At 42.9% G+C, this 26,432-nt stretch overlaps 1 protein-coding gene across 4 annotated transcripts in view; it reads left to right on the forward strand.

Moving 5' to 3' along the window:
- The window catches only part of CHDH (choline dehydrogenase), a 41,003-nt gene that overhangs the window by 415 nt on the left and 14,156 nt on the right, over positions 1–26,432 (forward strand). The window contains exons 1-2 of one of the 4 annotated variants that reach the window (XM_086697924.1): positions 213–1,361; positions 4,581–4,644. The exons of 1 other annotated variant lie outside the window; for it this stretch is intronic. The gene's annotated coding sequence lies outside the window, so the exon portion shown is untranslated. Of the gene's footprint in view, positions 1–212; positions 1,362–3,395; positions 3,645–4,580; positions 4,645–26,432 lie in introns of those variants that run through there. 2 more of the 4 variants (XM_086697925.1, XM_086697923.1) reach the window with 2 other exon arrangements.

The raw sequence follows: 26,432 nt of genomic DNA on the forward strand, positions 1-26,432 counted from the left end.
ACCGGAGCCCCGGGCGGCCTCGGGCCGGGAGTGGGTGAGTCGGGAGGACCCGGGCTGGACGCCGAGGCAGGAGCCCCACCTTCCGCACCGGCGCCCCTTTCCCCACCCCCCCCACCGCCCCCGAGACAAAAGGGTGGGACGCGGGTAGCCGAACCTCGCTGAGTTCTTCGCGGCAGCTAGTACTTCTGAGGAACTAAGTTGTGTGTTGTTAGAGTAATGGAAACCTGGTGTGTTTACTGCCAAACAAAACGAGGTCTGAAAGTAACACTTGGGTGTCCGAAGGCGGAAGCGTCGGACGCTGTCAGGATTTCGCTGTTCCCAAGAATCACGCGCCGCCTTAAATGCAAATCCCCGGCCGGCCCTCAGACACTTGTTCTGACCCCTGGGCACCCACTGGGCTCCGCTTTTACAAGCCCTCTTTTGGTAATTCTGCCGCCTGCGGCTGGCTGGAACCATCCTTTGAGACACAGTGATTTGGGAACAGGTTAACAAAAAATTAGTTGGGCTAACAGTGGATCTCAGAGCTTAGATCTGGGCTGCTGCAGTCCCCTGTTTGCAAAGGACCAAGTTAGGTTGACCAACTCCAGGCCACTGAAACTTGCAGGCCATGTTAGTGGCCTTCCTACAGATGAAGAGATGAAGGCCTAGAGACGGCCCTGAAACTTATGGAGGGAATTGTCAGCTGGTGAGAGGTTGACTTTATCAAGCAGCTGGTTTTGCTGAGGTCCTACTATGTGCCAGGCCTGGCTCACTTGCCGGGTACAGATTTTGGGCTACATGGACTGGAGCTCAGTCTCAAGGTCAGCTAGAGCTCTGGCATGCATACATGTGGGGCTCCAGGTGACGTTTCCAGAGGATTGGTCTGGTTCCTGACCCTGGAGAATTGACTGACGGGAGATTGTTGCCTCATCACTGCCTGGGGCTGGGTCACTCTGGGCCCCTTAATCAACCTCTCTGAGTTGCTTTGAGCTATGTGGTCCTTGAGACCTTTTACAGCTCTGATAGTTGTCTGTCTTCTCAGCAAACACCTGCAGGGTGCCAGTCCTGGAGTGCAAAGGTGAATGACACACAGGTACTGGCTGATGGGCGCTCTCTGGGGATGAATGTGGTGAGTGCATGTTCAAGGGCATGTGTGCCTGCCCTGCTGTGAAATTGCAGTTGGAGACAGGCCCCTAGGCCCGGTGGAGATCATGAACTTTGTCCCCGGGTGCCAAGGAACAACAACAGCCGAGGTTTAGGCAGTGGTCAGTTTAAGCTTTAGAAAGGCCACTTGGGTGACTGTGCAGGGCAATGGGGGGCCAGCCCCTCTGAGACCAGCGAGAAGGTGGCTGCTAACCAATATGCATTCCCTCAATGAACAGGTGAGTCCCCGTTGTGGGCCAGGCTCCGAGCTATGCTGGCTTTACAGCTGTGTGTTGGGACCATGAGTGCGAGAGGTGTGGGAACGAGCAGGGATGCAGAGCTGAGGCCTGGAGATAGGATTTATGAGTAGGACATTTATAGGGGGTGAAAAAAACCCGGGATGAGGGAGCAGCCCCGGGGGATCAAATGGGGCAGAGAGGTCAGGGTGTGTCACTTGCAGTCAGGGGTGGCTTTGACAAGAGGGGATGAAATGGACATGGGAGGAAATGCATTCAGAGATGGGAGTTGGGTGGGGGTGGTTTTAAGAAAAGGAGGGTCTTGGGGCGCCTGGGTGGCGCAGTCGGTTAAGCGTCCGACTTCAGCCAGGTCATGATCTCACGGTCTGTGAGTTCAAGCCCCGTGTCGGGCTCTGTGCTGACAGCTCAGAGCCTGGAGCCTGTTTGCGATTCTGTGTCTCCCTCTCTCTCTGCCCCTCCCCCGTTCATGCTCTGTCTCTCTCTGTCCCAAAAATAAATAAACGTTGAAAAAAAAAATTAAAAAAAAAAAAAGGAGGGTCGAAGATTCTTTCTCCAGGGGCAGGAGCTGATGAGTGAAGGGGGAGTTGAGTGTGGTGTGGACGTCACTGAGCATGTGGTAGCAGGGGTGGAAGGAGGGACGCTGAGCAGCGTGGGGTGTGGGCACAGCGCTGACAGCGCCCTGGCCCTCTGGGGCTCTGGGATGGTGATGATGCCCATGACCAGCTCCGTAGACAGGACTGCGGGATGGGCGTGGAGGGGAAGGACTTGTAGCCACCGCTGGTGTTCTCTGTAGTCAAGCAAGCTGTGCCTGCTTGGGGGGTGGACGGGTGGGGGGGGGGTCCATGCTGGCTCGGAAGGTCATTACAAAAAGTGTTCTTCATGAGAGGTCCTTGTTGATAAGCATACAGCCTTCTAGGGGCCCGTTGGAAGGGACACCATTGGTTTGAATACCTAAGCCCAATAACATTGTGGCTTTACAAACTGGAGGCAGGGCCACTAAGTATCCAGGTGTCTTAGCTTCCTCTCTCTCTGTGACCTGTGGCATGTCGCTGCCCTTCTCAAGGCCTCAGTTTCCTTTTCTGTAAAATGGGGCAGATGAGACTGTGAAGTGGCTCAGTGAGGTGACTTGAGCCTGTGAGGGAAGCAGCCTTTGGAGATACTTGGACCTTCCCCCTTCAGTCCTGAATTCTGCCAGGTCTGGGTTTCTCAAAGGGCCACCACGCAGTGCACCTTCGCATCCACAGTATCCTGGTATTTAGGCCTTGGCATCCTGGTATTTAGGAGGCACTGTTAAATGCTTGAATGAATCAATTATGCACACCTTCCCCCCATGGTGGTGCTTACACCTGCCTACCCGGGAGAGCTGCTTTGGGCTTCTTCCTCTTTCTCCTCTTCCTCCTCTGGTGGAGTGAAGGTCGGGGCCTCTGCTGGAGCCCAGAAGTCCACCCTGTCTAATCCCTGTGACACCTGACCCCAGACTCCCTGGAATAGGCTCTGTGCCACTGCTGGCAGTTGAGACACCAGGGTTTGCCTGGATGTGCTACTCACCAGCTGCTGGCCTTGGGCGAAGCTCTCATTGTGTTGGAGTCTCAGTTTCCCTATCTGTAACATGGGGCCAGCATCAGCTCTGCTGGTCTGGCAGGGCTATTGGGAGACTACAGAGAGAGAAAGAGAGTTGAAGGATTTCAAGGTGTTGTGTCAGTTTAGGGGCAGGAAAGTCAGGATGACAAAAAAATTAATGCCTCCCTGACCCAAATAAGGAAATTCCTTTGGATCCAAGTGCATTGACACTCTCAGGTTCTGTATCCTTTATCAGGCCTTTGTTTCTCTGCCTGGTCCATCCCGGGGAGAACAAGGCCATTGAGGTTGTTGACACTTCCCCTGGGCCCTGCCTCCGCCCAGGTGGAATTTTCCACTTTGCTCCTTTTGCAAATATTAATCAAGGTCCCGGCCAGTAACAGTGGACTCATTGTCTCATGAAGAGCAAGCCGGTTCTGGCTGCTTCCCAGGGCCTCAGCGGCCCACCCCAGCTGGGGCTTGGGTCTAGTGGGAGCACCTGTGTCCTCGGTACTCCTCCCACCCGTGTTCTCCTCCAGCTCGTTGGGCTTCGCAGGGTCAAGGGTAATGCCTTCTTTGAGCCAGGGACGTGAAGCCTCACTGAGGCCCCGCGCCCACTGTTCCCAGCAGGGCCACAGGACTGCTGTTGTCTGCTCTGCTGCCGTGGCGTGGAGGGGCCAGCCCAGGAAAGAACGCAGATGGGGCCAGGTGGTGAACTCCACGTTAATATGACTTCTGCCTGTTCTGGGACAAAACCCTGTGAAGTCGCAGCCCACGTGCACTTGCATTAGTGTTTGCATGTGTTGCCATGCTGGGACCTGAAAGCAAGTCTGAACACAAAGGGGGCAGGAACCGCTGTTCTCCCAGAGCCCCAGCTGTACATGGGGTGATGAAGTGGGCCCCAAAGGACTGGAGGGAGGGTTCCTGGAGGTGTCAGGCACACACAGGAGGGTTGGTGATCTATTTTTTTGATCAATGATACTTTAGTTAATCTATTATCAGTAATACTGTGTTTGGCCGTGGTTGCACTTGATGGAGGTGGAAACAGGGTGAGTGAGGTTATGCAGGGAGTAGGGCAGGGAGAGGGCCCAGGCCACATTGGGAGTGTGACAAAATCTCCACGTGGTTTGGCTTAACACTTTTCATTCTTTGAAGGGTGTTTTGGCTCTGAGTTCCTTTTGTTCTCCTATCAAACCTACAAAAGAGGTGGCTCTGTTCCCATTTTATGGATGAGGAAACTGAGGCCCAGAGGTGCTAAATAAACCATGAGTGGTGACGGCATTGGGGCTGCAACCCAAGGATCTTGACCACCAGCTCCCTTTACTTCTTATTTTATTTTCTTTAAAAAATTTTTTTTAACTTTTATTCAGTTTTGAGAGACAGAGGGACAGAGTGCCAGCAGGGGAGGGGCAGAGAGAGAGGGGGACACAGAATCCGAAGCAGGTTCCAGGCTCCAAGCTGTCAGCACAGAGCTGGACGCGGGGCTCAAACTCACGAAGGGTGGGATTATGACCTGAGCTGACTGAGCCACGCCCTCCCTTCACTTTTTAAAGCCATTATCTTAAGGACGACACCCAGCAGACATAGTAACTGTGTGACATTGCTGTAGAAGTTTCTCAGCTCTGACTTTCTTCTCTTTCACAGACAATCCACAACAGTGTGTATGCTGGCACTGGTGGCCCTGAATCCTGCCATATCTGGGTGTGAGGTGGGTTTTTTTTTTTTTTTTAATGTTTATTTTTGAGAGAGGGAGAGAACATGCGTGCAAGTGAGCAGGGGGAGGGGCGGAGAGACAGGGAGACAAAGGATCCAAATGAGTTCTGGCTGTCATCGCAGAGCCCGCCCACCCGAGGCTTGAACTCACAGTGAGATCATGACTTGTGCTGAAGTCCCAGGTGCCCGAGGTGGGTGTTTTTTTTTTTTTTTTTTTTTTAATTATTTATTTTTGGGACAGAGAGAGACAGAGCATGAACGGGGGAGGGGCAGAGAGAGAGGGAGACACAGAATCGGAAACAGGCTCCAGGCTCTGAGCCATCAGCCCAGAGCCTGACGCGGGGCTCGAACTCACGGACAGCGAGATCGTGACCTGGCTGAAGTCAGACGCTTAACCGACTGCGCCACCCAGGCGCCCCTCGAGGTGGGTGTTTTTTAACTGAGACTTGAAAACTGTGCACAGAGCACAGAATGTGTACGCATTTGCAGTGGAATGGTTGGGGACCCTCCAGCCTAGACCTGGCCCCCTGCCTGAGGGCGGTTCTCCGGCCTACCCTCCTTTCTTTCCCTCACTCCTTTGGTGGGGATATTTGAGATTTAAAACAGACAACAACAACAACACCCTTTTCTTTATGGAAAATTTGCAGCAAAATTAGCCAGGAGCCTTTGCTGAGCCCCACGTGTCCATCACAAAGCAGCTGTGATCCTATTTTGTCCACCCCCTCATGACACCCTGGGTTGTTTTAAAGCAAATCCCAAATCCTATTTCTTCTATTTCTTAGTATGTATTTCTGAGAGAGTCATTTTAAACAACATAACCACAGGGCCATTGTCACATCTGACAAGCAGTGACGCCCTTCTTAACCTCCTCAAAAATCCAGCCAGTGTTCACATTTCCAGTCTAAGGAAGATCCACACGTTATTCCATAGATTTCCTTCCATCACTTTCTGTCTTATTTTTCACTTGAATCTCTTGTCAAAGAAATCTATGGAGCTTCCCTTAACCGGAGTTCTGTTGATGGGCCCTCTGGGTGTCCTTTCCTATGCTCCTGTGACTTTCCTCCAAATTGGTGGATCTGAGCAGATTCGGGTTTGAATTTTTTGGCAAGGGTATTCTGTGGGTGCGGTGTCTCTCCTGATTGGTTGAGGGCCCCCCAAATCTGGGGTGATGATCAGAAGCCGGTGGCTTGGCCTTCACCTGAGGCAGAACAAAGGAGATAGAAGTTTATTGAATACACCACAAGGGAGCGGCAGGGCAGGACAGCAGAGGAGAGACTGTCTGCCAGGAGGCGGTGGGTGGGGGCTGTTTTTAAAGGGGGAAGAGAGGAGGTATGGCGACATATGGAATTCTCCCTTTTGGTAACTTCCTGGTTGTAAATAGCCCATTGGTTAATTAGGGCCTATAGATATCTCGAGGTGGGTCACCTTATGAGTCTGTCAGTATTCAGCCAGGGGGTTACTGTGGCCCTTTCCACATTCCACACCTCAATTGCCTCAAAGCGGCCTCTACGGTAAGCAGTGTTGTGTTCTTCCCTTCAGACCCCTCTCTGGACCCAAAGGAGTTGTTCGTCGTCTTGTTTCCTTTGTGTGGAGTTACTTTGGTGAGGCCCAAGCTGACCTTCAGCCACCGTGTGGGGAGCAGATTGTAAGGTGGTGTGGAGTGGGGGTCCTGGTAGCACAGACGCCGCTAGGAACCATTAGGAGGGTCCCAGGGGGAGATGATGGAGCCTGATCCAGGCAGGTGTCTGTGGGGTGGACAGATTCAGCAATACTGGCCCCAGCTCTTGTAAGAGAAGTCACTGTCCCTCTGTGCCTGTTTCCACGTCTGTCTCCTCTCCTGAAGTGAACGTATTTTTATTTATTAAAAAAAAATCGTTTTTGAGTTTATTTATTTTTGAGAGAGAGAAAGAGAGAGCACGAGCTGGGGAGGGGCAGAGAGAGAAAAGGAGACACAGAATCTGAAGCAGGCTCTAGGCTCTGAGCTGCCAGTACAGAGCCGGGTGTTGGGCTCGCACCCACAAACTGTGAGGTTATGACCTGAGCCAAAGTTGGACGTTCAACTGACTGAGCCACCCAGGTGCCCCATGAAGTGAATTATATTTTTTTTTCTAAATTTATTTTTGAGAGAGAGAGAGAGAGAGACAGAGAATGAGCAGGGGAGGAGCAGAGAGAGAGGGAGACACAGAATCCGAAGCACAGAGCTGTCAGCACAGAGCCCGATGCAGGGCTTGAACTCATGAACTGTGAGATCATGACCTGAGCAGAATTCAGACGCCCAACCGACTGAGCCACCCAGGTGCCCGTGAATATATTTTTATATACTAGTCACACAGCAAGTGTTTACTAAGGAACAGCAGGAAACCCTGGGCCTAGGTCATGTAGCAGGTCCTGGCAGAGCTGGGGACAAAAGCCTGGCCTTTGGTGTGGCCTCAGGCACAGAGGCTCCCATCGGGGGGCTTTCCTGGCAGCTTGAGGCACATCCCAACCAGCCTCTGCCCTGCCCTATGTCCTGCCACAGCTGCTGTACCAGGGGGTTCCCGGGGCGGGTGGGTTCTGTCCAGGCAGCCTGGGGTCCTGTCTAAAGCAGCAAATGATGAGCCATTTGAAGAAGTGAGAAGAGGATTTCTGATTTGTTGATTGTGCACCAATATGTGGCAGATGAGATTTCTAGGAAGAAGAACTTGACTTTTGGAGGAACTGTCTTCTTGTTATAATTTTTACAAAATTAAGCTACAGCATACATAGAGTAAAGTGTACCAGTGGTGAATTTTGACCTGTATATCCCCCGGGGGAGCACCACCACGTCAGGACACAGAACATTCCGTGAGCCCCTCTGTCCACTCTGGCACAGATGCATGAGTTCAGTGGCCGTGTTTCATACTGCCCAGGCTCAGGGTGTTGTAGGCTGCAGGTAGGCCCATCCTCCTTAGGTGTCCGGCCAGGCAGCATTCCAGAATGCCAGCCCCAGGCCAGTGTTGCAGGAGGTGAGGCTGCAGAGCCCTTGTCTCAGGGGATGGGCCTTGGACAGCTCATCTCACTCTTAGTTTGTTGAGATCCCAGTAAGTGTGGTACAAGAAGTCCCACGTGGATGTGGCCAGTGGCCCAGGAAGGTTTCCCAGAGGAATTAATGGCTGAGTGGGGCCTGAGGGAAGGCAAAGAGTGGCCCAGGTGAAAGGATGTGGGGCCACATATTTGGAAAGAGGCGTAGCACATGCAGAGGCCCTGGGTGTGAGGAAGGGAGGGTGGTCATGCACCTGGAACTCAGACAGCAAGGCTCATGGTGGGGTGGAAGGTGATAGAGTGGGCAGGGGGCAGACTAGGCAGGGCTGTTGGGACAAGAGGAGCCAGGAGGCCGGGAGGAAGCTAATTCCACCATCTTGGGGAGCATGGATGGCCTGGGTTAGAGGTGGTAGTGAGGGTCCCGTGGGAGGAGACAGCGCCCCAGGGTTATTTACTAGACCTTCACCTCTCAGCCAGGTCTCATCTCTGACCAAGATTCCTACCCTAGGCCATGACCCTGCACTTACCTCAGCCTGCCACAGGGGTGGGCAGTTAGATGGTTGTGCCATTGGGAAGGCTTTGCCAAGCTGCAGGAAAGCTGATCCTTCACCACTTCTTGGCCTCCAGAGCCCTGGTATGGACACATGGTGCCTTGCACCCTTTCCATGTGCTGACCATGACTTTTTGGCTCCTGTGATGTGGTTTTGTTGCTCAGGCCTGTGGTGGGATGGGTCCTGGCCTCCAGCTTGAAACAGGCCAGGGGCTCCATCCCTCAGGCTTCTGTCCATTTCTGTAACATGAGATTGATGATGATGATGATGATGGAGAAGGAGAAGACCCCCTCCCCATGCTCCATCCCCATCCATGTCTCTGGGGGATTCAATGTGCATGGTGACCCATGTGAAGCACCCCTATTATTACTAGTATAATTATAACTCTGGTTCCATGGCTTAATGGAGCTTCATGGTCAGACAAAGGCAGATTCAGAGCACTATTCATTTTACCCACACAAAGCCCAGCCTAGAAGGTTGAGAACCTCATTGGATAGTGACACTTAATAGGGTGAGGTGGCCCCTACATTTGTTGCCCCTCATTGAATGTCATCTCTGTGCCTGACCCATCCGCTGTGTCCATCGCTGGCATTGGGGGTGGGGGCCTTAACTGACCAAAGCCTTGCTTCCCAGACAGAAGTGCCACAGGGACCAGGTGCCCAGCTCCAAGCTGCCCAGCTGGATGGAAGGGGTGGTTTGGTGCGACTGCCCCAGGAAGACGAGTGTGGCATGAGGGTCTTCTCCCCTGGACTGGGAGCCAAGAAGGGTGGAAGTCTGCTTGCCCCTTCCTCTGCTGCTCAGAGCCACAGGAGTGGCCAGACAGGGCCCTAGACAGAGCCGAGGTCGGTCCCACGAAACAGAGCAGGTCAGGGGTAGAGGCATCCAGACTCAGAAGGAAGCCTTGGATGCTACCCCACCCATGATAGGACTCCCCACCCACCCCCCAAACACACACACACCCTCAAATGAACACACGCTATCCTGGCTTTCTCTGGCTCCTTACCTCCACCCCCACTCCAGCCCTCACTTCCCACACCATCCATGCCAGGGAGCTCCTGTTGGTCTGTCCACCCACCCAGTCTGGAAGCCTGAGAGGACACTGCACTAGGGGTTAGGGGGTCCCCGGCCTCAAGGAGTTCCCTTTGGGTAGTGGGCCTTCCCTCTTCAACCCCACTCCCTCCACCCCCTTACTCCCTTGCACACGGTCAGCATGTTGTAGGGCCAGTCACCTTCCAACACTGTGAGCCAGGAGCCTGATTGACTCCTCTGCTTCCCCCAGCCCAAGGCCTGCCTCCTGAGGGGAGGGGGGAGCCAGACCCTGTTGGATACATCTCAGGAGCAGGGAAATGTTGCTCTGAGGTAGGAGCCTGCCTGGGGCAACAGGCACTAAGCCTGCCTGGAGAGAAGAGGAAAGCCCAGCCCCACCCCTGGCCATGGTATGGGGTGGAGAGCTGAACCACATGCATCCTGAGAAGGGGAAGTGAGAGGGGCAAGTGCCCTGAGCTCTCCTGTCTCCATTATTCAGCAGATCCTGGGTTGCGGTGGGGGAGGGAGGCAGAGGTGCTGGAGGGACTTTCCCAACTTCAGCAGAGGTGGGGACCAGACAGATAAGCCCCAGTTTAGTCTACCCTGCCCAGAGGCTGGAGAGATGTGTGCCTAGTTGAAGGCCAGGCCCAGAACTTTGAGAGCAATTAAAGGTCCCTCCATGGTGGAGCATGTGGAGGGGGGTGTTGGAGCCAGAGCTGTGGTAGGAGGTGGGGTTTGGAGTGACTGGGGTCAAGGAGAGTAAGTGACCGGGCATCACCCCAAGAATAAGGGACCTGTCTTCACTTCTCCACAATAAGCTTGGTGCCTCCTGGTAAAGCTGCCACGTTGCTTCCTAATCCCGTCGACTTTGATTATTAATTATTTCAGATGTTCAGTGGAACTACACCAACATACTGTGTCTGTCACCGAGATTAAAGATCAAAACATGGCGGGTGCAAGTGGAAACACCTGGGTACACCCTACTCAGAGACAGTATCCTGGATTTCTTTATACTTTCCTCAGTCCTAGGTTTGAGTCACTCAACCTCCAGAATTGTATTGCATGTGATAGGGGAGAGTTTTTTGCCGTTTTTTTTTTGTTATGGCAAAATATACATAACATAAAATCACCACTTCAACCATTTTTAAGTGTATAATTCAGTGGCATTAAGTACGTTCACAATGTTGTACAACTATCACTGCTATCCATTTCCAAAACATTCCTCACCCCACACAGAAGTTCTGTACCCGCTAAAGAGTACAGGCATGCCTTGATTTATTGCACTTTGCTTTAAGGTGCTGTGTAGATCTGGGTTTTTCACAAATGCAAGTTTGTGACAACCCTGCATCAAGCAAGTCTGTTGGCACCATTTTTTCAACAGAATTTGTCCACCTCATGTCTCTGTCACATTTTGGTAATTCCTGCAGTATTTCAAACTTTATTATCATGCTATGGTGATGTGTGATCAGTGATCTTTGATGTTGCTGTTGTAATTGTTCTGGAGTGCCACGAACCATCCCTGCAGAAGATGGTGAACTTGATTTGTAAATCTTATGTGTCCTGTCTGCTCCACCGATCTGCCCTTCCCTGTGTCTCTCCCTCTCCTTGCTTCTTCCTATTCCCTGAGACAAAAGAATATTGAACCAAGGCCAATTAACAGGCCTACAATGGCCTCCAAGTATTCAAATGAAAGGAAGAGTCTCATCTCTCAATTTAAATCAGAAGCTAGAAATAATTAAGCTTAGTGAAGGAGGCATGTTGAAAGCTGAGACAGGCCCAAAGGTAGGCCTCTTGAGTTAAACAGTTAGCCAAGCTGTAAATGCAAAGAAAGTCCTTGAAGGAAATTAAAAGTGCTACTTTAGGGGCACCTGGGTGACTCGGTTCGTTGAGCATCTGACTCTTGATTTTGACTCAGGTCATGATCCCAGAGTCGTGGCATCGAGCCCTTCTTTGGGCTCCACACTCACAGCACAGAGACTGCTTGGGATTCTCTCTCTTTCCCTCTCTTCCTCCCTCTGCCCCTCTCCCCTTCTCATGTGTGCCCTCTCTCTCTAAAATAAAATTAAAAGACTTTTTTTTTTTTTTTAAAGTGGTACTTCAGTGAACACACCAAAGATAAGAAAGCAGAACAGCCTTATTGCTGATATGGAGAAAGTTTGAGTGGTCTGGATAGAAGACCAAACCATGGGGCGCCTGGGTGGCTCAGTCGGTTAAGTGTCCGACTTCGGCTCAGGTCATGATCTCGCGGTTTGTGAGTTTGAGCCCCGCATTGAGCTCTGTGCTGACAGCTCAGAGCCCGGAGCCTGCTTTGAATTGTGTCTCCTTTGTCTCTGCCCTCCCCCACTTGTGCTCTGTCTCTCTCTCTTTTTCTCTCTCAAAAAAAATGTAAAAAAAAATTTTTTTTTTTTTTTTAAAGAAGATGGAACCAGCCACAACATTCCCTTAAGCTGAAGCCTAATCCAAGTAAGGCTGTAACTGTCTTCAATTCTGTGAAGGCTGAGAGAGGTGAGGAAGCTGCAGAACAGTTGGAAGCTAGCAGAGATTTGGTCACGAGGTTTAAGGAAGGAAGCCGTCTCCCTAACATAAAAATACAAGGTGAAGCAGCAAGTGCTGATGTAGAAGCTGCAGCAAATTCTTTGGAAGGTCTAGCTAAGCTAATTGATGAAGGTGGCTATGCTAACCAGATTTTCAGTGTAGATATAATAGTCTTACACTGAAAGAACACGCCATCTGGGACTTTCATAGCTGGAGAGGAGAAGTCAATGCCTGGCTTCTAAGCTTCAAAGGACAAGTTGCCTCTTTTTAGGGTGAATGTAGCTGGTGACTTTAAGGTGAAGCTAATGTTCATTTACCATTCCAAAAGTACTAGGGCCCCGAAGAATTACGCTAAATCTGGGCCATCTGAGCGGCTCCCGTGGTTAAGCGTCCAACTCTTAGTTTTGGCTCAGGTCATGAGCTCACAATTTTGTGTGTTCAAGCCCCACATTGGGCTCTGCACTGGCAGGCAGCCTACAGCCTACTTGGGATTCTCTCTCTCCTCTCTCTGTGCCCCTCCCCTACTCGCACTGTCTCTCTCAAAGTAAATAAAAAAGAAAAAAAAGAATTATGCTAAACCTATTCTGTCTGTACTCTATAAATGAACAACAAAGCCTGGATGACAGCACATCAGTTTATAACATGGTTTACTAAATATTTTAAGCCCACTATTGAGACCTATTGCTCAGGAAAAAAGATTCAAAATATTACTGCTCATTGACAAAGCACCTGGTCACCCGAGAGTTCTAATGGAGATGTACAACAAGATCAGTGTTATTTTCCTGTCTGCTAACATAACATCCATTTTTCAATCCATGGGTCAAGGAGTAACTTCAAATGTCAAGTTTTATTATTTAAGAAACACATTTCATAAGGCTATAGCTGCTAGAGACAGTGATTCCTCTGATGGATCTGGGCAAAGTCAATTGAAAACCTTCTGGAAAGGATTCACTATCTAGATGCCATTAAGAACATTCATGACTTAATGGAAGGGTCAAAATATCAACATGAACAGGAATTTGGAAGAAGTTGATTCCAGCCCTCATGAAGGTCTTTGAGAGGTTTAAGACTTCAGTGGAGGAAGTTACTGCAGATGTAGTGGAAACAGCAAGAGAACTAGAATCAGAAGTGGAGCCTGAAGATAGGACCGGATTGCTGCTATCCCATGAAAACACTTGAACGGATGAGGGATTGCTTCTCAGGGATAAACCAAGAGCGTAGTTTCTTGGGTTGGAATCATTCCAGGTGAAGATGCTGTGAAGATTTTCGAAATGAAAACACATTATAATATCACATGAATTTAGGTGATAAAAGTAGCAGCAGGATTTGAGAAGATTGACTCCAATTTTGAAAGAAGTTCTATGCATCGCATCCTACAGAGAAATCATTTGTGAAAGCAAGAATCACTCAATGCAGCAAACTTCACCGTTGTCTTAAAGAAATTGCCACAACAGCCCCAGCCATCTGCAGCCACTGCCCTGATCAGTCAGCTGCTGTCAACACAGCAGGATCCTCCATCAGCAAAAAGATTGACTTGCTGAAAGCTCAGATGATGGTTAGCATTTTTTATTCTATTTTTTTTTAATATTTATTTGAGAGAGCACAAGCAGGAGACGGGCAGAGAGAGAGGGAGAGAAGAATCCCAAACAGTCTTCATGCTGTCAGCACAGAGCCTGATATGGGGCTCAATCCCACGAATCGAACTGTGAAATCATGACCTGAGCTGAAATCAAGGGTTGGACACATCATCGACTGAGCCGCCCACACGCCCCATGGTTAGCATTTTTCAGTAGTAAGATATTCTTAAATTAAGGTATATACATTTTTTTTGGCATAATACTATTGCATACTTAATAGACTGCACTATAGTGTAAACATAACTTTTATATGCACTGGGAACCTAAAAACTTCATTTGACTCACTTTATTGTGATACTTGCTTTATGATCTGGATGATCTTCCAATGATCTGGAACCACACCTGCAGTGTCCTGGAGGTGTGCCTGTAACTCCCCGTTTCCTCTCTCCCTAGCCCCTGGTCACCTCTAATCTACTTTCTGTCTCTATGAATTGATCTCATATAAGTGGAACCATACAACAGTTGTCCTTTTGTGGCAGAATTACTTCACATAGTTTTTAAGATTCATCCTTGTTGTAGCATGTATTAGAATGTTCCTTTTTATGGCTGAATAATATTCCATTGTATGTATATACCGCATCTTGCTCATTCAGTCATCTATCGATAGACATTTATGTTGTTTTTACCTTTTTGCTATTTTGAATAATTCTGCTAAAAGCATTGGGGTACAAATATCTGAGACCTTGCTTTCAGTTGTTTTGGGTATATACCTAGGAGTGGAATTGCCAGATCATAAGGTAATTCTATGTTTAACTTTTTGAGGAACCACCAAACTATCTTTTTGTGTGTTTTTTTGTTTTGTTTTGTTTTGTTTTTGCAGTAACCATGCCATTTTACATTCCAGCTGATGGTGCACGAGGGCTTCAATTTCTCCACATCCTTGTCAACGCTTGTTGCTTTCCTTTTTAAAAAAAATTTTGTTTTAGACATCCTAATGTGTGTGAGGTGGTATCCTGTTGTGGCTTTAAGTTGTTTTAGTGATGTTGAGCATCTTTTCATATGGTTATTGGCCATTTGTATATTTTTGGAGAAATTTCTATTTCAGTTGTTTGCTCAATCTTTTTTTATTGGGTTGTTTGTTTTTTCCTGTAATTGAATAGTAGGAGTTTTTAAAAAAATATATTCTAGATGTTAATCCCTTTTCAGATATATCATTGGCAAATATTTTCTCCCATTCTGTGGGTTATCATTCTAGTCTCTTGATGGAGTCCTTTGGTGCACAGAGTTTTTAATGTTGATGAAGTCCAATTTATCTATTGTGTTGTTGTTGCCTGTGCTTTTGGTGTTTATACAAGAAATCATTACCAAATCCAGTGTCATGAAGATGTTCCCCTATGTTTTAATCTAAGGGTTTTGTAATTTTAGTTCTTATATTTAGGTTTTTTATCTATTTTAATTTTAATACGTGGCATAAGGTAAGGGTCCAACTTAATGCAAGACCAAGCTTTCTGCATGGAGTAGTCTTGGCACACTGTCAAAAATCAGTTAACCACATTTTTTTTTAATCTATGAAGGAAGATATTATTATCCGGATATTAAATAGCACATATTACATTTCCGAAGATAAATGACAAAACTACATATATTACTTTCAATAATCTCTAGGCTCATATTTTATGTAGAATTGTAATATTTTAAAATAGTAATTTTCTATTATTTCCTTTTATTGTTTCTTATTATGACACAACCAGAATGACATAAATCAATGAAAAAAATAGAAAATGATTAAACTATAGACAGATTTTAAAAATTCTAAGTTAGCTCTAAAAACCATGTTACTTATTTAAGTGATATGTTTGAATATTAAACAGTCAAAAATTGTCTGATTTATTTTAAATTTGGTATCTAATTTCATTTGAGTAAAATAGTGCGAGAGAAACTGAATTAGCTGTAATTATCTAATTTATTAACTAGGTATGAATGTGGAAAATTTATTTATTTTTAAAATTTTATTATTTATTTTTTAAAATTTACATCCAAATTAGTTAGCATATAGGGCAACAATGATTTCAGGAGTAGATTCCTTAGTGCCCCTTACCCATTTAGCCCATCCCCCCTCCCACAACCCCTCCAGTAACCCTCAGTTTGTTCTCCATATTTATGAGTCTCTTCTGTTTTGTCCCCCTCCCTGTTTTTATATTATTTTTGTTTCCCTTCCCTTATGTTCATCTGTTTTGTCTCTTAAAGTCCTCATATGAGTGAAATCATATGATTTTTGTCTTTCTCTGACTAACTTCACTTAGCATAATGCTGTCCAGTTCCATCCACGTAGTTGCAAATGGCAAGATTTCATTTTTTTTGATTGCCGAGTAATACTCCATTGTATATATATACACCACATTTTCTGTATTGATTCATCCATCAATGGACACTTGGGCTCTTTCCATACTTTGGCTGTTGTTGATAGTGCTGCTATAAACATGGGGGTGCATGTGTCCCTTCGAAACAGCACACCTGTATCCTGTGGATAAACGCCTAGTAGTGCAATTACTGGGTCGTAGGGTAGTTCTATTTTTAGTTTTTTGAGGAACCTCCATACTATTTTCCAGAGTGGCTGCACCAGCTTGCATTCCCAACCATTTTTTTTTTTTTAATGTTTGTTTACTTTTGAGAGAGAGACAGTGTGAGCGGACGAGGGACAGAGAGAGGGAGACACAGAATCTGAAGCAGGCTCTAGGCTCTGAGCTGTCATCACAGAACCCAACACGGGGCTCACACTCACGAATCATGAGATCATGACCTGAGCCAAAGTCAGACGCTTAACAGACCCAGACACCCCCAGTTAACCACTTATGCAAGGGTTTATTTCTAGGCTCTCTATTCTGTTGGTGTACATGTCTATTCTTATGCCACCACCACACTATTTTGATTACTGTAGCTTTGTAGTAAGTATTGAAATCAGGAAGTGTGATTCCTCCAACTTTCTTCTTTTCTAAGACTATTTTGGATATTTGGGGTCTCTTGAGATGCCATATGAATTTTAGGTTAAGTTTCTCTGTTTTTGCAAAAAAAAAAACAAAACACTGTTGGGCTTTTGATAGAGATTACATTGAATCTATATATTACATTGTATCTATTACATTGCTTTGAGTAGTATTATCACTAACAATATTAAGTCCATGAACGTGGGGTTTTTTCCTTTTCTTTATGTCTTCTTTAATTTTGTTCAGCCATGTTTTGTAGTGTGTTTAAACTCTGTGGATAAATTTATTTCTAAGTGTTTTATTCTTTTTGATGCTATTATAAATGGAATGGTTTCTATCATGAAAATGTTTAATTTTCTAAAATGTTTTTTTTCTGCATCAGTTGAGATGATTATATAGTTTTTATTCCTTCATTCTGTTAGTGTGGTGTATTATATTGATTGATTTTTGTATGTTGAACCATCCTTGAATTCCTGGAACAAATTCCACTTGGTGCATAATCTTCTTTAATATAATGAATTGAGTTTGCTTATATTTTGTTATAATTTTTGCATTGATATTCATAAGATATATTGGTCGGTAGTTTTCTTGTTAGTGTCTGTCTGACTTTGGTTTCTAGGTAATGCCAGCCTCATACAAGGAATTAGGAAATTTTCTCTCCCCTTCATTTTTTGGAATAATTTGAGAAGTATTGATATTAACTTTTTTAAACATTTGGTAGAATTCATGAGTGAAGCCATCTTGTCCAGGGCTTTTCTTTGTTTGGAGGGTTTTGATTACTGATTCTATCTCCTTACTAGTTACAGGTTTATTCATATTTTCTATTTCTTCATAATTCAGTTTTGATGGATGGTCTATTTCTGGGAATTTTTTGGGAATTTCATCTAGGATATCTAATTTGTTGATATACAGTTATTCATAGTGCTTATAATCCTTTTTATTTCTGTAAAATCAGTAGTGATGTCCCCACTTTCATTTCTGATTTTACTAATTTGAGTCTTCTCTCTTTTTTCTTAGCCATTCTACTCAAAGGTTCATCTTTTTTTTTTTTTTTTTTAACGTTTTTTATTTATTTTTGGGACAGAGAGAGACAGAGCATGAACGGGGGAAGGGCAGAGAGAGAGGGAGACACAGAATCGGAAACAGGCTCCAGGCTCCGAGCCATCAGCCCAGAGCCCGACGCAGGGCTCGAACTCACGGACCGCGAGATCGTGACCTGGCTGAAGTCAGACGCTTAACCGACTGCACCACCCAGGCGCCCCCCCCCCTTTTTTTTTTTTTGAAGAATAACTTTTGGCTTGATTTTCTCTATTTTTCTGTTCTTTATTTCATTAATCTCTGTTCTAATCTATTATTTCCTTTCTTCTGCTAGCTTTGGGCTTAGTTTGCTCTTCTTTTGTAGTATCTTAAGATTTAAAGTTAGGTTATTTTTTTTTTTTTTTTGAGATGTTTCTTCTTTTTATTTTTTATTTATTTTTTTTTTCAACGTTTATTTATTTTTTTGGGACAGAGAGAGACAGAGCATGAACGGGGGAGGGTCAGAGAGAGAGGGAGACACAGAATCGGAAACAGGCTCCAGGCTCTGAGCCATCAGCCCAGAGCCCGACGCGGGGCTCGAACTCACGGACCGCGAGATCGTGACCTGGCTGAAGTCGGACGCTTAACCGACTGCGCCACCCAGGCGCCCCTGTTTCTTCTTTTTAAATGTGTGCATTTACAACTAAAAATTTCCCACTTAGCACTGCTTTTGCTCCATCTCCTAAGTTTTGTTATGTTGTTTTCATTTTCATTTGTCTCTAATTTTCCTTGTGATTTCTTCTTTGACAAGTTGGCTGTTTAAGAGTGTGTTGTTTAATTTCCACATTTTTGTGAATTTTCTAGTTTTCCTTTTGATATTGATCCCTACTTTCATTATGATTAGAAAAGATACTTTGTATGATTTCAATCTTTTAAAATTTATTAAGATTTATAGGCTAACATATGTCTGTCCTGGAAGAATGTTCCATGTGCACTTGAGAAAAATGTATATTCTGCTGTTGGATGGAGTATTCTGTATATGTCTACTGGGTCCAGTTGGTTTGTAGTGTTAAATCATCTATTTCCTATTGATCTATAATGGTTATTCTATCCATTATTGAAATTTGAGTATAGAAGTCTCCACTAATTACTGTTGAATTATATGATAATCCCTTCAAATCTGTTAATGCTTGCTTCATATATTTTGGGGCTCTGATGTTAGGTACATACATGGATTACATGTTTTGAAACTATTTATATAAAGGTCTTATTTAGGTCATACCATCCATAAGTTTGCTTTTATATTTGAATATATTTCTAAGATTCATTTGTGTTGATGTGAAGTTCTGTGTTCCTTCATTTTCACTATTGTGAAGAGTTTCTTTGAACGACTCTACTACAACTTTCTATGTTCTTTGTATTTCCATATACATTTTGAAGTCAGCATGTCAATTTCTATAAAAAAACATCCTGCTGAGATCTGATTGCCATTGCACTATATCTATAAATCAATTTAGAGAGTATTGACATCATAACAGTGTTATGTCTTCCTGTTCATGGTATCTGTTTCTATTTATTTAGGTTTTCTTTAATTTCTATCAGCGGGTTTTTGTAGTTTTCATTGTATAAGTCTTGCACATATTTTGTTAAATGTACTCCTAAGCATTTCACATTTCCTGATGCTCTTGTAAATGATACTGTTTTGTTTTGTGGTTGCCCCACAGAAGATGGGATCAGCCCTACCACCACCCAAAATTTGTTTGAATGTTGAGACTGATGACACCACACATATACCAAGAGGCTACAACAGGGCTTGTTTTTCACAGAATGGGGTTTTCTGGGGAGAGCAGTGCAGGCACACGAGTTGTTCTGGGGTAGCTTGAGTGAAGGGAAGGGTGAGTGGCTCCGGTTTTTATTATGGTTGGGGAACAGGAGCAAGATGAAGATACCTGTGTATAGGTTGGATTTTTATGATTTGAACTCCCCTGTCCCCCTGCCCCAACTGACAGTGAGGGCAGAAATGCCAGGGCTATCTTATTGACTTGCCCAGATACACGGCAAGAAGGAGGGAATGGAGCTTAAACCTGCCAGCAGTCAAACATCAAAAATAAATTCATTTTTTTTACTTACGTTTACATTTAAATTTCCAATTGTTTATAGTATATAAAAATACAATTGACTTTTGTATGTTGACCTTGTATCGTATATCCTTGTTAAATTCGCTTATTAATTCTCAGTACCCTTCATAAATTCCTTGGGAATTTCTATGTAGATGCTCATGTTATCTGCAAATAAAGACATTTATAATTCTTTCTCTCTAATCTGTGTGCCTTCCACTTTTTTTTTTTATTTTTTTTTTCAACGTTTATTTTTTTTGGGACAGAGAGAGAGCATGAACGGGGGAGGGGCAGAGAGAGAGGGAGACACAGAATCGGAAACAGGCTCCAGGCTCTGAGCCATCAGCCCAGAGCCTGACGCGGGGCTCGAACTCATGGACCGCGAGATCGTGACCTGGCTGAAGTCGGACGCTTAACCGACTGCGCCACCCAGGCGCCCCTTGCCTTCCACTTTTAAAAAACACTTTTAAAAAACTGTTTTTAAATATTTTATTTTTTTGAGAGACAGAGACAGAGTGTAGGCAGGGGAGGGTCAGAGAGAGAAGGGGACACAGAATCCAAAGCAGGCTCCGGGCTCTGAGATGTCAGCACAGAGCCTGATGCGGGGCCTGAAACCACGACCGTGAGATCATGACCTGAGCCAAGTCAAACGCTTAACCCTGACTGAGCCACCCAGGTACCCCTGTCTTCCACTTTTATATTAATGAATTAATTAGCCTTAAAATTCTGGTTAGAACCTTTGCACGGTATTGAATAAATGTGGTGAGGGTGAATATCCTTGCCTTGTTCCTGACCTCAGGGGGAAAGTTTTTAACCTTTCACTATTGAATATATAGTTAGGTGTAGGTATTTCATAGATGCTCTTTACTGGGAAGTTCTCTTTAATTCCTTGGGTACACAGATTTTATGGATGGAATGTGGAATATTGCTAAATGCTTTCTGCATTAAGACAATCATATGGTTTTTCTTTTTTAGTTTCTTAATATGATGAAACATGTTGATTTTTCTGCTGTTGAACCAACTTTGCATTCCTGGGATAAACTGTAATTGGTTATAATGTATGTTGCTGGATTTGATTTGCTAAAAATTTGTTAAAGATTTTTGCATCTTTGTTCATGAAGGATATTGGTGTGTAGTCTTCTTGTGATGTCTTCAGTAACAGGATTCTGCTGGCTTTATAAAATGAATCGGAGAGTGTTCTCTACTCTTCTGTTTTCTGTAGAATCAGTATTATTATATCTTTGATGTTTGTTAGATTTTACCAATGAAGTCTACAGTTTTCTTTGTGGGAAAAATTTAAATAATGAATTTGATCTCTTTAATAGGTATGTAGAGCTATTTAGGTTATATAGTTCTTGAGTGAGCTTGGATAATCTTTCAAGAAATTTATCCATACTGTCTTAATGATCACACTTGTTGGCATAAAAATTTCAGAATACTGTTTTTTATTGTCTGTAGAATATGTAGCAATACCCCCTCTGTCATTTGCTGGGTGTTGGTAATTTGTGTTACCTCTCTTTTTTTGGGTAGAGGTTTATTAATTTTATTGTTTTAAAGAACCAAATTTTGGTTTTATTTTTTCTACTTTTAAATTTGTTTTCTAAATAAATGAACTTTAAAAAATTTTTAAAAATGGGGCACCCGGGTGGGTCAATCAGTTAAGCATCTGACTCTTCGTTTCAGCTCAGGTCATGATCTCACAGTCCCTGAGTTTGAGCCCTGCATTAGGCTCTGTGCTGACAGCGTGGAGCCTGCTTTGGATTCTCTCTCTCCCATCCTCTGCTTGCTCTTTCTCTGTCTCTTGTCTCTCTCTCTTTCTCTCTAAATAAGTAAACTTAAAACTTTTTTAAAATTTGTTTTCAATTTTATTTATTTCTACTATTAATGTTTATTATTTATGATGACTCTGGGATTGTTTTTTCTGATTTTTTTCTTTTTTTAGAGGTAAAAAAGTATAGACCATCAATTTGAGATCTGGCTTTTCTAATATAAGCATTATAATGCCATATATTTCCTCAAAGCACTGCTTTACCTGAATTCCACACATTTTGGTCTCTTGTGTTTTCATTTTCATTCAGTTCAAACATGTGCTAATTTCTCTTGTGATCTCTTTTTTGACTCATGGGTTTTATAGAAGAGTGTTGCTTAATTTTTTATGGTGATATACATATAGATATCTATCTCTATATAATTTCTAAATCATTTTGTGGACAGACAACATACTTTGTGTCATTTCAGTCCTTTTGCATTTGTTGAGATTCTTATTATAACCCAGAACAAGGTCTCTCTTAGTGAGGTATATTTGCAAAGAACATGTATTCTGCTGTTGTTTGGGTGTTTAATAATAAGTGTTAATTAGGTCAATGTAGTTCATAATGTTGTTCAAGTTTTCTATATTCTGATTTTTTGCCTAGTTGTTTTATCTGTTACTGAGAGGGGGAATGTTGAAGTCTCCAGGTGTAACTGTGTTTATTTATTCATTTCTCCTTTCAGTTCTGTCATTTTTGCTTCATGATTTTGAAGCTCTATTAGGCACATACACATTTAGAATTGTTTTGTCTTTGATAAATTAGCCCTTTTGTCATCTTGAAATGTCTTCCTAACCTTGGTAATATTCTTTGTACTGAAGTCTACATTGTCTAAAATTAATATATTCAGTCTAATTGTTTTTTTGTAGACTGTTTTTATATACAGTTTATGTGGTGCATCTATTTTTCCATTTTTTTTATTACCTGTGTCCTTGTATTTAAAGTGGTGTGTTTTTTTTTTCTGTAGGCAGCACATACTTGAGTCTTTTTAAAAATTCCACCTGACAATTTCTGCATTTTTATTAGAGTGTTTGTACTATTTACAGTTAATGTAATTATTGATATGGTTTGATTTAAATCTAACATTTTACTATTTGCTCTTGATTTGTCCTATCTCTTTTAAGTTTCTTTTACCTCTTGATTATTTTATATTATTTTATCTCCACTATTGATTTATTAGCTCCAATTCTTATTTACTTTTTAGTGATTATGATAGGGTTTACGATACATACCTTTCACTTATCACAGTATACCTTCAAATAATATTGTACCACTTCATGTAGGGTATAAAAACCTTACAAAAGTATACTTCTATTTCCCCCATCCCATACTTTGTGCTTTTATTGTTATATATATTTTAATGCTACATATATTATAAACCCTATTATATATTGTACTACCTTTGCTTTTGACAGTCAATTATATTCTGAAAAGATAAAAAATAAGGGGAGTTTGGTTTTTTTGTCTCATTTTTTCTTTGTTCATTTGTTTCTTAAATTACACATATTAATGAAATTATATGGTATCTATCTTTCTGTGACTTATTTCACTTAGCATTATACCGTCTAGATCCCTCCATGTTGTTGCCAATGGCAATATTTCATTATTTTTTATAGCTGAGTAATATTCCATTGTGTAATACACCGCATTTTCTTTATTCATTCATCTATCCAAGGACACATACGTTGCTTTCATATCTTGACTATTGTGAATAATGCTCAATAAACAGAGATGCATATATCTTTTTAAATTAGTGTTTTTGTTTTCTCTGGGTAAATACCCAGAAGTGGAATTACTGGATCATATAGTATTTCTGTTTTTAATAATTTGAGGAAACTACATTTTCCATAGTGGCTGCACCAATTTACATTCCTACCAATAATACAGGAGAGTTCCCTTTTCTCCACATCCTTGCCAACACTTGTTTTTTCTTGTCCTTTTGATACTAGCCATTCTGGCTGGTGTGAGGCGATTTCTCATTGTGGTTTTGATTTATATTTCTGTAATGATTTGTAATGCTGAACATCTTTTCATGTGTCTGTTGACCATCTGTATGTCTTCTTTGGAAAAATAGGTCTATTCAGGTCCTCTGCCCATTTTTAAATTAGATTATTTGTTTTTCTGGTGTTGAGTTGTGCAAGTTCTTTATCTTTTTTGGATATTTACCCGTTATCAGATAAATCATTTTGCAGATATTTTCTCCCATCCATTCATTCTTCTCTCAAACATCTTGTTTTCATTTTGTTGATGGTTTCCTTTGCTGTGCAAAAGTTTTTTAACTTGATGTAATCCCAGTGTTTTCTTTTTTCTTTTCTCTTTTGTTTGCTTTGCTTGGAGAGACCAATCCAGAAAAATAATGCCAAAGCAGATGTCAGAATTTACTATCTATGTTTACTTCTCTGATTCTTATGGTTTTAGATATTACATTTAGGTCCTTAATCCATTTTGAGTTTATTTTTGTGTATGGTGTAAGAAAGTGGCCCAATTTCATTCTTCTGCACATAGCTGTCCCATTTACCCAACAAAAAGAGACTTTTTCCTATTGTGTATTCTTGCCTCCTTTGTGATAGATTATTTGACCATGTAAGTACAGGTTTATTTCTGGGCTCTCTGTTCTGTTCCATTGATCTATGTGTCTGTTTTTGTGCCAGTATCATACTGTTTTGATTACTATGGCTTTGTAGTGTAGTTTGAAATCTGGGAGCATTATATCTCCAGCCTTGTTCTTCTTTCTGAAGAATGTTTTGGCTATTCAGGGTCTTTTGTGGTTCCATACAAATCTGAGGACTACTTGTTCTAGTTCTGTGAAAAATCAATTGTTACTTTGATAGGTATTGCATTGAATCTGTAGATTGCTTGGTGAAGTATGGACATTTTTTTTTTTAACTTTTTTTTTTTAACGTTTATTTATTTTTGAGACAGAGAGACAGAGCATGAACGGGGGAGGGGCAGAGAGAGAGGGAGACACAGAATCGGAAACAGGCTCCAGGCTCTGACCATCAGCCCAGAGCCCGACGCAGGGCTCAAACCCACGGACCCTGAGATCGTGACCTGAGCTGAAGTCGGATGCTTAACCGACTGAGCCACCCAGGCGCCCCAAGTATGGACATTTTAATGATATTAATTCTTCAGACCTATCTTTCCATTTATTTGTGTCATCTCCAATTTCATTCATTGATATCTTATAGTTCAGAATACAGGTCTTTGATCTCCTTGGTTAAATTTATTCTTAGGTATTTTATTCTTTTTGATACAATTATAAATGGAATTATTTTCTTTATTTCTCTTTCTGCCAGTTGATTATTAGTGTATAGAAACTCAACAGAGTTCTGTATATTAATTTTGTATCCTGCAACTTTACTGAATTCATTTATTAGTTCCAGTAGTTTTTTTTTTAATCTTTAGGTGTTTTTGTTTTTGTTTTTTAATCTATAGTATCATGCCATCTGCCAAGAGTGACAGTTTTACTTTTTCTTTACTAACTTGGATGCCTTTTATTTCTTTTTCTTGTCTGATTGCTGTGGCTAGGGCTTCTGGTACTATGTTGAATGAACGTGGTGAGAGTGGACATCCCTGTCTTATTCCTGATGTTAGAGGGAAAGCTTTTAGCTTTTCACCATTGACTATGAAATTAGCTGTGGGTGTGTCATATATGGCCATTATTATTTTGAGACATGTTTCTTCTCTGCCCGTTTTGTTGATAGTTTTTATCATGAATAGATGTTGAATTTTGTGATTTTTTTTTTCTGTATTTATTGAGAGGATTGCATGATTTTTATTCTTCATTTTGTTAATATGGTGTATCAGGTTGATTGATTTGCAAATATTGAATCACCCTTGCATCCCTGAAATAAATCCCACTTGATTGTGGTGAATGATCATTTTAATATATTGTTTTATAATTGGGTTTGCTAATATTTTGTTGAGAAATTTTGCATCATTGTTTATCAGGGATATTGGTCTATAATTTTCTTGTAGTATCTTTGTGTGGTTTTGGTATCAGGGTAATGCTGGCCTCATAGAATGAATTTGGAAGCATTCCTGTCTCTTCTATTTTTTGGAATAGTTTGAGAAGGATAGGTATTAATGCTAATTCAAATGTTTGATACAGTTCACCTGTGAAGCTATCTGGTCCTGGACTTTTGTTTGTTGAGATCTTTGTCATTACTGATTCAATTTCATTACTACTAGTAGGTCTGTTCCAATTTTTTTTTTTATTAAAAAAATTTTTAACATTTATTAATGAGAGACAGAGAGAGACAGAGCATGAGCATGGGAGGGGCCAAGAAACTGGGAGACACAGAATCTGAAGCAAGCTCCAGGCTCTGAGCTGTCAGCACAGAGCCCAATACGGAGCTTGAACTCAGAAACTGAGAGATCACGACCTGAGCCGAAGTAGGATGCTTAACCAACTGAGCCACCCAGGTGCCCCTGGTCTGTTCCAATTTTTTTATTTATTCCTGATTCAGTCTTGGAAAATTGTATGTTTCTAGAAATTTATCCACTTCTAGGTTTTTCAGTTTGTTGATGTATAATTTTTCATAGTTGTTTCATAATCCTTTGTATTTCTGTGGTGTTGGTTGTAATTTCTCTTTTTCGTGAGTTTTCTTTTTTTTCCTTGATGAATCTGGCTAGAGGTTTATCAGTTTTGCTTATCTTTTCAAAGAACCAGCTCTTAGTTTCATTGATCTTTTCTATAGTGTTTTTTTAGTCTATGTATTTCTGCTCTGATATTAATTCCTTCCTTCTGCTGACTTTGGGCTTTCTTCTTTTTCTAGTTAGATTGAGATTTTTGTTTGTTTGTTTCTTGAGGTAGGACTGTATCATTATAAATTTCTCTCTTAGAACTACTTTTGCTAAGTCCCAAAGATTTTGAACCATTGTGTTTCCATTTTCATTCGTCTCTAGGTATTTTTTTTATTTTTATTTTTTTAACGTTTATTTATTTTTGAGACAGAGAGAGACAAAGCATGAACGGGGGAGGGTCAGAGAGAGGGAGACACAGAATCTGAAACAGGCTCCAGGCTCTGAGCTGTCAGCATGGAGCCCGACGCGGGGCTCGAACTCATGGACCGTGAGATCATGACCTGAGCCGAAGTCGGCCGCCCAACCGACTGAGCCACCCAGGTGCCCCTGTCTCTAGGTATTTTTAAATTTCCTCCTTTATT

This window comes from Puma concolor, chromosome A2, assembly GCF_028749965.1.
Source record: "Puma concolor isolate L17-30 chromosome A2, mPumCon1.1.hap2, whole genome shotgun sequence".
In the NCBI taxonomy this organism is placed as follows: Eukaryota; Metazoa; Chordata; class Mammalia; order Carnivora; family Felidae; genus Puma; species Puma concolor.